The sequence below is a fragment of the Mastigoproctus giganteus genome, chromosome 8 (assembly GCF_048544385.1).
Source record: "Mastigoproctus giganteus isolate SK-2022 chromosome 8, ASM4854438v1, whole genome shotgun sequence".
NCBI lineage: Eukaryota > Metazoa > Arthropoda > Arachnida > Uropygi > Thelyphonidae > Mastigoproctus > Mastigoproctus giganteus.
Genome location: NC_143582.1, coordinates 70562652 through 70574076, shown reverse-complemented (window position 1 = coordinate 70574076; position 11425 = coordinate 70562652).

The window sequence follows — 11425 nt, the reverse complement described above, 5'->3', positions numbered from 1 at the left end:
GATGGGATCAAGGCTTACTGGAAACATGGGTATGGTGCTCCTAAGCGACCTTGGTGTCCCATTCGTGTATGCAGTACCTGCTAGTTCATGAGTGGGTTTCCCCTTGTAGGGCTGTGGTGGGTGAGGTTACTTAGGGCATCAGAAATTTTTATCTTACTCGTGAGTAATTTAAATCCAATTTCTTCAGGGGGGGGTGCAACAAGGCCCCTACCTAATTGAGATGATAACACAGAAAATACCTGTAAAAAGCCAGAACTGAGACACTGCTCTTCCTCATTCTCCATTCCACGGAGAGCAGTCAATTGGGAAGATGTCAATGGAATCTGGCATGTGCAGCCATGCACCATGACCTGTGGAAACTCGGAAAGGGAGATCCCGGTGGTTGAGGGGACCAGCCTTCTTTATCCAGAAAAGATTAGAAGGGTTGGCAGGATCACCTAAATCTGTAAAATGACTGTTCTGGCGATCTTTTGGTCGAAGCTTCAAACATGAAACGGTCAGAAAAAATCCCAAAAGCCACATCAATGGGGGGAATACCTATCACTGAAAGCCCCACAAAACTGAATCACGTAGTGTCATATCCAGGGACCTTCATATTGCTGAAGAGATCTCTGAATTGAAAGAACACAGAGTGACAGCTTTCAAGAGAATATCAATACGGAAGGATGGGAATCTCGTCCCAACCTAAGTTCTCATCCTAACATTTAACACCCCGCGGTCTCCAAGTTCCATCAAGGCAGGGTACTTAAACTGCCCAGTGAGGACTTACATTCCAAACCCACTGAGGTGTTTTAAATGTCAAAAAATGGCCACTCACAAACAGCTTGTGGTAACCCTGCCTGTGTGAAAGACCACGAGAGCAAGCAATGTGCAGCTTTCAAACCGATCGTGTAAATTGCCAAGGAGAGCGCCCTGCCTACTCCAGAACATTCCAGAAGTGGAAGGACGAAAAAGAAATCCAAGAACTAAAAACAGCTGAATATCTCCTACCCAGAAGCTAGAAAATGCATCCAACCAATAAAGGGAAGCCTTCATATGCTCAGAAGGTTTCTGCGAAGTGAACTATCGGTACACAAACTGAGGTGACTATACCACCAAGAGAGTCATTCATTCCGATTGCACACTATTAAGTTCACAAAAGCTTACCCAAAAAACACAGTCAGCTACCACTCCTATATCCATACTTCCCAGTGCTCCATCACTACCAAAACTAAGGTAAAGAAAAGCCAAAATGATCGAAAGAGCCACCCATAATACTAGAAACAATGGATGTATAGGATAAGGAAGTACCGGACGAATCAGTCTTGGAACTCTTTTCAGAAGAAGAAATAGACACGGGACAGCATCCATACTTCCCCCAAAAAAAGATGAATCCAAGACTGACAAAAGTAAGCCCTTAGCACCTTGGAAGCCACCTTATACCCTCCAAGCTAAATTCCTATAATGGAATTGTGGATTCCATTGATGAGTGACTTGATGACATCAAGGCCCTCCTCCTGCAAAAGCATGAGCCGGTTTGCTTTTGTTTACAGGAGACACCTAGAGGCAAATGATGACCCCACCATGCATAACATCACAATTTTTCGTAAGGATAGAATTGCAGATGGTCCTGCTCGTGGAGGAGTGGTTATCTTTGTGGGCAACCAGACACCAGTTCAGCCCTTGCTACTTACAACCAGCTTAGAGGCTGTTGCAATTCGCCTTACAGTGTGATTTTTATTTACTGTCTATTCTATTTAATTTCCACCTGGGACTGACATCTCCCAGAAAGACCTTGATGGTCTTGTAATGCAGTTGCTTTCCCCTTTTTACTTCTTGGGGGTTTTAATGGACATAACATCCTGTGGGGTAGCATCAACCGAAGGGGGACAAGTCAGAGAGCATATGCTAAATGACAATGACCTCTCCCTTCTAAACGTTGGAACAAACACCTTCCACATGCCTACCCGTATGTTTTCTGCCATTGATCTATCTATCTGCTCCCCTTCTCTTTCTTCTTTCTCTCACTTGGGAAGTGGAGGAGCCCATATGGAAGTGATCACTTCCCTGTGATAACCTGCTTACACAGTGGGAGACCATGTCTGCCATTTAAGTTACCACGGTGGAAAAACTGGAATGCTTTTCAACATTGGGCAAATTTTGAAATCACTGCAGTCAGTCAGGAGCCTACAACGATGCAGTCACGTACACTGCAGAAAATATCGTCCATGCAGCTGCAATTGCAATCCCAAAAAACATCTGCCCGGTTTCCTATTCCCAAACCATGGTGGTATTCACAATGCACAGCAGCTAAAAAATGCAAAACAAAGCTTGGGGGATATTCCACTGATATATCCCACCACAGCCAACCTTATAGCATTTAAACGCGCACGAGCCAAAGAACGCTGCACTCGCCGTCATTGTCAGAAGGAATCATGGATCCGTTTTACGTCATCTATTATCCAATACAATAGCACTAAGGTGGTCTGGGATAAAATCCGGAAAATGAAGGGAAAATATACATCTCATCCCTCATCGATCCTAGACTGTAATGGATGCACTATTGCAGAGACAACTGCAATAGCCAGTGCTCTTGGGGAAACATTTTCAGAATCTCTGAGATATCTTCCTATTCCCCAGAGTTTCTGGTCCTGAAATATAAAAGAAAACAGGCACTCAATTTTACACTAAAGAGCTTTTGTTTCTACAACGAACCATTCACTATGCAGGAATTAAAAAGAGCTCTCCCTTTCTAAAGAAAGTCCAGACGGCATCCATTATGAAATGATTAAGCACCTTTCATCAACATCTATGGATCACCTGCTCCTTATACATATAACAAAATCTATACAGCTTCTGGATGCCTGGTGCATGGCAATTGTTCTTGCCTTTGCGATGCCAGGAAAGAATCCTAAAATCCCTATTAATCATCGTCCTATCGCCCTGACCAGCTGGCTGTGCAAAATCCTTGAGAGAATAATTAATTTTTCTTTAATGTTGTATTTAGAATCAAACCACCTTCTCACTAACATTCAGTGCGGGTTCCGCAGAAACAGGTCCACTCTGGACCATATTATTAGACTGGAAACATCCATCTGGGTTGCTTTCCTAAAACTCGAACTTTTGGTGTCAATATTCTTTGACATGGAGAAAGGGTATGGACACAACTTGGAGATTTGCCATCTTAAAAGATTTGCTTGACCCCGGTCTTAGAGGTATCTCCCTATTTTTATTGAAAACTATCTAGCCAAGCAATCCTTTCAAGTTCGTGTAGGATCCTCACTCTCTCGTCTATTTTGCCAAGAAGAGGGAATACTGTAGCGATCAGTATTAAGTGTCACGCTTTTCGCCATCAAAGTAAACTCCTTCACAGAACGACTTCCTCCAACTAAACAGCGCCTTCCGTGTTGATGAATTTAGCATATTTTGTCAGTCATGCAAAATGAGGGTTATTGAAAGACAACTCCAACAAGTCGTTAATCGCCTTAATTCCTGGGCACTTACTAATGGTTTCAGGTTCTCGCCGCAGAAGACCGTTTGCGTACACTTTTGTCTAAACGTAATCTTCATCCTGAACATGAATTAAAGCTGGGACAAAATGCTATTCCAGTATGTCAGAAACAAAATTCTTGGGACTCGTATTTGATGAAAAGCTGATCTTTCAAGATCACATCCGTCAACTTCGTACACCAAATTATGATGTTAGGGTCACCCGTAAATGATTACATCTACCAATATTTTTTTTGTCTCTAAATTGCATGTGTTCTCTGGTCGATTTGCCTGTTTGCTGGCCGAAAAAACCCCAGTTCCTGGGGGGAAAACCTTGTTATCTACGCCTGAGACTGACTAACTCAAGCCACAGATTGAAAAAAAAAGCCCACTAAAGTTCCTCATGTGTTCGACCTAGACCTTTTCCACCCGGTGTAAAAACTATTATATTTAGGCCACCTGAATAATTAAATTCATCTGCCGTGATGTGTCTTATGTCTGTTAATTGCGTGTGTTATATGGTTGATTTGTCTGTTTGCTGGCCGAAAAACTTCAGTTTCTGGGGAAAAAATCTTGCTATTTACGCCTGAGACCCACTAGCTCAGCCACAGAGTGAAAAGTCCATTAAAGTTCCTCGCGTCATCGACGAGATTCGAATCCGGGCCTTTTCCACCCGGACTGGGGAGGACGGTGACGATACCACTGTGCTACCGCAGACTGTGAACTTCGTGCAAAGTGAAGGAGTGGCCTTAATATTCTTCGCTCTCTGTCCTCTACATCTTTGGGTGCGGACCGATGCACTATACTACGTATTTATCGCGCACTTGTACAATCCAGACTAGATTATAGTTGCCAGGTATACAATTCAGCCAGGGACAGTGTACTTCGTTGGCTGGACCCTATACATCATCAGGCTATCTGCATCGCTACGAGAGCATATCAAACATCTCCTGTCCAGAAACTATAAGTTGAAGCAAATGAACCACCGTTATCGCTTCGACGTAAGCAGTTGTCTCTTCAATACGCTTTAAAACTGAAATCCCTGCCAGACCGTTCTATATGGCCAACCGTTTTTGAGCCACGACGAGAAAGTTTGTACAACGCCCATCAGACTGCCAATCGTCTTTTTGGTATTTGTTTCTAAAAGCTACTCAAAAACTTAAAATGAAGGAATACAAGGTTGCCCAAACACCAAAGCAGCCCCTTCCACCCTGGCATGCTGTCGTTCCCTCATGCGACTTTTCCCTTAAAAACTGGGGAAAGTCGGACACTCCATCATCTGTCTACCTGCAGCTTTATTCAGCTCACAGAGCTGAACAATCTGACTTCGCGCCAGTTTACAGACGGCATCCATTATGAAATGATTAAGCACATTTCAAAGGCGGAATTATATGTAGGATCTGCTGCTGTCTTTACAGACACCACTATATCAGAGCAGATTCTCCCTAAATGCAGCATATTCACAGCTTCACGCTATATAGTTAGCCTTGGATCATGTTAGATTACACTCAAGAGAATAAAAATTTCAAGAAAAAGAAGGAAATTGAATTTAAATGTACTGAAGACTGGCTGGAGATTTGGGAGATAGCGGAGGGGGAGGAATTAAGAAGTGAAGAAGAGATGGGAAAGGTTTAAAAAGATTTTAGTAGGAGTAGCAAAAAGAAAATTAGGTACAGTAAATCAGTAAAGGATAAGGAAACCATGGAATACAGAAGAAATTTTAGATAAAATGAAGAATAGAAGAAAATGGAAGCACCAAAGTTCAGAAGAGGCAAGAATTAAATATAGGAGTTTAAATAATAAATTTAGAAGGGAACAGTTGAAGCAAGAGAAAAATGGTGGGACGGACAGTGCAGAGAACAATAGGGAATGGCAAGAAGAGGAAGAAGTGATCTAATGTATAAAAGAGTCAAGGGCTTAAGTGGAAAGAAAAAAAAAAAAGAATGAAAAAATTCTTTATTGACAAAGAACACGTAAGGACCAGATGGAAAGAATATATAGAAGAGCTACGAGAAACAAACCGAAAGCTGTGAGAGCAGAAGATGAAAATGAAAAAGGTACCTTAGGAACGGCATAATAAGAAGAATTTGAAAAGGAAGTGGCCTCATTAAAAAGAGCGAAGGCAGTTGGACTGGAAGACATACCAGTAGAAATTATAAAAGGACTTGGAGAGGAGGCAAAGAAAGAATTGTTCAGGATTTGCGGGAAAATCTTTTAGAAAAGATTTTCTAAAATCCATTTCCTAAACATGCAAACTTTTCTTTGCATTCTTAGCTGGAGGCTTCTCATAATCTATTTTAGCTTGCTTTAACCACCTCGGCTATAATAATAATAAAAAAAAAACCTATTATTTTTAGGCTACCCGAATAATTAAATTCATCTGCGGTGCTGTGTGTCTTATGTCTGTTAATCGCGTGTGTTCTATGGTCGATTTGTCTGAACGAAAACCCCCAGTTCTTGGGGGGGGGGGGAACCTTGCTATCTACGCCTGAGATCGATTAACTCAGCCACGGAGTGAAAAAAGCCCATTAAAGTTCCTCGCGTCATTGACAGAATTCGAACCCGGGCCTTTTCCAACCAGTATGCGGAGGACGCTGACGATACCACTGTGCTAAGCGCACAGACTAACCACCTTGGCTATTTGATTTCAGCGTAGTTTATGCTATCATGCATTTTCTGATAATGTATAATCGTCTCATGCATTTTTCTTTTCTGCCACTAGTACAATCAGTTCATCCATTTGGGTCCAAACGTTGAACAATATCTTTTACTTGGTATAAAAGCCTATAATAACATCTTACGATTCTTTCTCCAAACACTTCCCATTTAGAATTTTCAGTGGGTAGATTATCAGTCATCACTTAAAAGAATTTAAAAAGAGAGTCTAGGACCATTGTGTTTACCTTTGTGAAATGAAATAAACCCTTCCCTTTACAGTGGATGTATCTTTAAGCAAATGCCATGCCGCATTACACTCACTGTTCCCTAGTTGTTCTTTTGTATGGAGATTTTTAATGAATGAAAGTCACTGCCAATAACACTGGTCCCACGTAAAATGTTATGAAAATACCAACCTTGACTAATTTTCTACTCTGAACACGAATATCGCATTAAAATTTGTCGATTGGCTCTTGTGTTCTGGTTGTTCTTTTGTTTGGAGATTTTTAATGAATGAAAGTCACTGCTGATAACACTTGTCAGCACGTAAAATGTTATGAAAATAACCAATCTTGAATAATTTTGTGCTGTGAATGCGAAAATCGCATTAAAATTTGTCGATTAGCTCTTATTTTCGAATTACAGTTGGGGTGTCATATTAGCGAGTTACTCTACATTATCAACTACGGCTCTTGGCAAAACTGCAGTTTCAGTAACACTGCACTCATCCCGTGATCAGCTGTAGCCTCACTCTGCATCACGTGATAAGTTGTCGCCTGAAATGCGTTTTCAACCCCGTTGCAGTAATCCTCGAATACGTCTAGGTACTGGGTGATTTGTTCTCGTTTAATGGTTGTTCTATGTAAGATTCCTACTTTCTGCATATAAGATTGATACGGTGCAATCTGGATAACGTCCGTTACGTATGTTGAGAAGTCACGTTGGCTTTAAGAAAGCGTCAAACCCTAAAAAAGGCCTACTTCTTGTACCTCCTTCTTGATTGCAGTGATTCTTCATGGATTAAGAATCTGAAGATAAAGGAACCACTGGGAAAATTTTTTAAAAAAGATTTTCTAAATTCCATAATTATCCATTTCCTAAGCTTGCAAACTTTTCTTTGCATTCTTAGCTGGAGACTTCTCATAATCTATCTTAGCTTGCCTTAACCACCGCGGGTATAAAAAAAAATAAAATAAAAATAATAACTATTATTTTTAGGCCACCCGAATAATTAAATTCATCTCCGATGCTGCGTGTCTTATGTCTGTTAATTGCATGATCACAGTGTACTAATGGGGGATTGACTCAAAGATGCAATTACCATCAGGAATAAAGGGAAGGGTTTTTGCTTTCGTAAAGGTGACTACAGTGGTCTTAGACAGTTTTTAAATTCTATACAGTATGACCGACTGATGATGATGTTACCACCAGCAAATTCAAGATGGGAAGCATTCAAGGAATTTATCTTGGAAGCTACTAGGCTTAGAAATGGATGTAAATGACATAAACGCCGAGTTGGGGGGAACCCGTGACGTCACTAGATCTTCAACACTTTACTTTACTGCCCGCGATTGAAACCGATTAGCTTAGTCACGCTGTGAAAAAGATCCAACAAAGTTCTTCGCATTATTGACGGGTTCGAACATATATTTTTTCCAACCGGTGTGAGAAGGGCGGTGATTATACCAAGTTGGCAGAACTGAAGCTTTTCCTGGTAAGAGTACTCATTGTTCTCCCCCGCACCCGTTCCAACAGACCCAATTCCTTCCTAACACGAGGTTTTCAAACACAGTACACAGTATTCAAGATGTGGCCTCACTATTACCTTATACATTAGGGCATTCACCTCCTTATTCCTGCTGGAAAAATTCCTATATATCATTGATATAACTTCATGGGCTGCCCTGGTAGGTTGTCTGACTTGATCAGAGACTGGTGCACTATAGCATTAGTTACTAATGCCTCAATAAAATCTAAATCCAATCTCAAAATACTTCAGTCTATTCAGTCAGGTAGTCTCAGTCTAATCAGTCAGGTAGTCTGTTTCAGTCAATTTAGTCATTTAGTCTGTTTCAGTCTTTAGTCTCGCAGTCTGTTAGTTAAGAAACATAAAATCTAAGGAAGTGCATCCAGTTGACAGACACGGGTGGACAGTGCAGTGTTGAATCTGTTTGGTGTGACATACGCACTGGGAAAGAAAAATTGAGAGTAGGAGTGTACTATGGGCCTAATGGCTCTGATGAGAACAACTAACAGCTGTAAAGAGAAAGAGAGCGGTTCCAGTAAATAAGATTATCTTATAATGGGGTATTTTAACTTCCCAGATATTAACGGAAACTTTTGGGCTGATCAATCGCACACTAAAAAGGCTTATGTGGATTTATTGAATGAATGTTTTCTACAGCAGCATGTTCAAGAGGCAACTAGAGTGTTACACTTAGTCTGATTATCAGCAGTGATTCTTCATTCTTTAACAATCTGCATATAAAGGAACCACTGGGTTGCAGTGATCACAGTGTACTAATGGGGGATTGACTCAAAGATGCAATTACCATCAGGGGTAAAGGGAAAGGTTTTTGCTTCGTAAAGGTGACTACAGTGGTCTCAGACAGTTTTTAAAGTCTATACAATGGGACCAACTGATGATGTTACCACCAGAAAATTCAAAATGGGAAGCATTCAAGGAATTAATCTTGGACGCTACTAGGCTTTTCTTATCTACTAAGAAATACTGTTCAGGGTTTAGGCCTAAATGGATGTCAGATGATCTATGAGACTTGCAGAGAAGAAAAATGCATGGGACGCATATAAATTATCAGAAAACACAGATGCCTATGGTATATACAAGGTGTCTCAAAATATTGGTACAAACGTTTAGGGGAGGTAGGTAACATCTAAAGGAATGTGAATCGCATAGGCAACCATAACCGGAAACGTCATGGGAAAGTAGTAGCAGAGGCACAAGAAGCAGAAATGACACAAGATAGTAATTAGTGGCAAACATTTATTTGACATAATATTAACAATGGAGTACGAGATGGATGCATTTCATGATGTTACAACAGATGCTCGAAGGTTCCACCATGAGACGCGATGCATGCGTGACACCGACGCATCATGGATTGGCAGACACGGTCGAACACACCTGGAATTTCTTTGACAGTAGTAGTCTCGCCACGAGATCCATTTCCATCTCCACAGGCGATTCATACACGATAGATGAGGGCGCTCACAGAAAGAAATCAAGGCTCGATAAATCAGGCGAGCGTGGGGGCCAGGCAACGGGTCCACCACGGCCAATCCATCGATGCCCAAAACACCTGTTCAAGTGGTCATGAACACACCTTCCATAATGGGCAGGCGCCCCGTCATGTTGAAACCAAATGTTGCGTCTCAGATTTGCTGGAACATCGTCAAGTAACCCTGGTAGAATTTGTTCAAGAAAGATCCGATATGTAGCGGAGTTCATGCAGGATGGTAACAGGTATGGGCCGACTAAGCAGTCACCGACCATACTTGCCCACACATTTATTGCGAAGTGATGTTGTGCCGCATGGGGGCGCACACCGTGTGGGTTGTCGTGGCCCACACGTGAGTATTGTGCTGATTGAATAAGCCTTCCCGAGTAGAATAAGCCTCATCCGTGACCAAAACATAGACCGGAAAATTCAAGTCATGAACACTTTCTTGGAGAAACCACTGCGCAAAACCCACATATGCAGAATGATCTTGGGGGAGCAGTAACTGAACCCTTTGGAGATGAAAGGGGTGTAAGGAATCGTCGTGCCAGGCACCCTGTATACTGTGACGAGACACTCCTAAGGCAGAGGCAACGGCACGTGTGCTGGTAGTAGGATTATTCTGGACGGCATTCAACACACTTTCTTCCATGGCGGAAGTTCGCGTCGAACGTGGTCTGCCCGCACTACTCCTTTACCTCTAAATGACCCATAATTGCACAAATTTTAATGCACACGCGCAAACAAACAGTGGTCCGGTACATGTCTGTCTGGTAAGCGTTTTCCATAAATTCGTTGAGCGGCTCGTCCATTGCCCTCTGCTAATCGATACACTAGGTGCATATCTGCCAGCTCACAGTTCGTATAACGATGCATGCTCTTCGTGCGGCGACTACTGCTTGAATGAGTAAACCAGAAATTTTCCCTCTCGCGAACTGATGAACAGTGCCGTCTACCGACTTACGATGACGTTTCCGGTTATAGGTTCCTATGCAATTCACATTCCTTTAGATGTTACCTACCTCCCCTAACGTCTGTACCAATATTTTTGAGACACCCTGTATAAATTAGTCTATAATTAAGTCATAAAAGAGGTTAGACAAGCAAAGGCAGATTACGAGAAGTCTTTGGGAAAGGATGCAAAGAAAAACACTAAAGACTTTTTTACTTGTTTAAACTCTAAACGAAAGGAGATGAGTCAGATTGGCGCACTTGATATTGATGTTTCGATTGTTAATGATTCTGCTCAGGTAGCTGACACACTGATTGAGTATTTTGGGTCTACATTCACACATGAGGAATTCATTAGGGAAGTGGAGACCAGAAGCTTATCAAACTCTAACAGGTTGCTCAATGTATTTGTAATAACTGAGAGCAAAGTGGAGGTGAAATTGCTCAAGTTGTATATAAGGAAAGCACCTGGGGTGGATGGGATCTATTCAGTTATATTAAAGGAGGCAGCAAAGGAAATCAGCAGACCCTTAGCTATGATTATGAGGGCATCCTTGGTCTGAAGGGAGGTCCCCACGGACTAGAGTTATGCAAATGTATCACATTTAATCAAGGGGGATCGATAGGTGACAGGAGTAATTACAAACTTGTTAGTTTAACTTCTGTTGTGGGAAAATAATGGAGTCACTGATTAAAGAAGCACTGACTGCACGATCATCTAGATAAGACTGCTTGGGTTTGTTAAGGGGAAGTCTTGTCTGACCAATTTGATTGAATACTATGATGTCACAAAGGAACTGGATGCAAAAAATAGTTTTGATATCATACAGTAGACTTGGATTTTAGGAAAGATAGTGTTGCAGATGGAAGACTACTACAATTTGGAGTAGTATGCCATTAAGGTCAAGTTGCTACAATGGATAAAATGATGCTTGAGTGGGAGAAGACAGGTAGTGGTAATCAATGGACACTGTTCTTCTTGGACTAATGTTTTTACTGGAGGTCCCCCAAGATCACTGTCGGGCCCTTTATTATTTTCTGTGGGATCCAGTTATATTAAAGGAGGTATCAGTTATATTAATTTAGTATATCAGGCTTAATATCCAAGT